Source organism: Branchiostoma belcheri, unplaced genomic scaffold (genome assembly GCF_001625305.1).
Source record: "Branchiostoma belcheri isolate BF01 breed outbred unplaced genomic scaffold, Haploidv18h27 scaffold13, whole genome shotgun sequence".
NCBI lineage: Eukaryota > Metazoa > Chordata > Leptocardii > Amphioxiformes > Branchiostomatidae > Branchiostoma > Branchiostoma belcheri.
Window position 1 is genome coordinate 1,664,304 of NW_017802713.1, and position 1,235 is coordinate 1,665,538.

At 38.2% G+C, this 1,235-nt stretch overlaps 1 protein-coding gene across 1 annotated transcript in view; it reads right to left on the minus strand.

Moving 5' to 3' along the window:
* The window catches only part of LOC109463939 (DNA replication licensing factor mcm7-like), a 54,346-nt gene that overhangs the window by 45,017 nt on the left and 8,094 nt on the right, over nt 1-1,235 (minus strand). The window lies entirely within an intron of this gene.

The following is a 1,235-nucleotide window of genomic DNA, read 5'->3' on the forward strand; positions in this document are numbered from 1 at the left end:
TTTTTTTTTCTTTCTTCTTTTTTTTTAAATTCAAAAGTATTTTCTTGAATGTGTAACTTTGTTAGTCCTAAACATGGGACCGATTATTTAATGTTAGAGAAGTGAAATTTTGTTTTGATGGCACTCTTGATGGTACTTTGATAATTATAAGGGACTTGTTTACAAGTTGGTGATAACATAAGGATTAGCATTAGGATAAGGTTTTGTCCCAGCTTCTCTACATTTTCCAATAATTGCTTGCCTCAAGTTCCAAGTGGAAAATGTATGACTTAATGTCATATTCTGTTTCAATTGTCGAACTTGAAGGCACCGTTGGCCCCCGGTTAGGGGTCAGAGCGTGGAACCTATGCCCAATTTTTTCCTGTATGTTAACATTTTTTTCTGGCAGTTCAAAACCTGAAGTTGCAGGAAATGGCTTCCATTTGTATTTAGATAAAGAAAAATGCTTCAGCTTCCCCCTCTGGAGGGGGGGCCATGCCTCTCAAATCCTGGGGAGAACCCTGCTATAGTGAAGACTGTTCTAGTAGTGTATACAAGTGCTGCACTGCTTGGTGCAGAACTACAAATAAAGGAGATGTATCCTCTTGTGACTTCTATAAGATGCTGTTACCTGTCTTGTTATAATGTTACACATTTACCAGCAAATAAATGCATAATGACAACCACATACAAATTGAGTTTCCAATTATAGTAATAAGCTAGAAGAGTCCCAACACCTTGATCTTGAAGTTAAATCATGGTTAAATGTGCCATTTCTTTTCTTTCAACTTGGTGTTGGAGTCTCTTAAGCTATTATGTGTAAGTTGTATATTTAGGAAAGACAGAAGGCTGAAATTGCAGGAAATGGCCTCCATTTCTATTTATAACAGTCAAAATGCTATAGCTTCCTTCCTCCGCATGCGCGAAAATGGTAACTCAGACGAGATTGAGATTGGGTGCATGGATGGATCAACGGTTCCACCCTTCAACGGCCATGCAGACATGCTAAGTCACCGCATGTCGCTAGATGTCGTTGTTGCGACGGCCATGCAGACATGCTGAGTTGCCGCATGTCGCTAGATGCCGTTGTTGCGAGTGCACTTTTTACCATTTATGCCTTGGACGTTTGTATACTTTCCATTATGGTTGCTAATTTCAAAATCATAGTTCTATTAATGTTGCATAACTAAGCTGCTGACAAAACAAACTTAATTTGTCTTGAACAATAACTTGATTTTATATTTGCCAAAAATGTT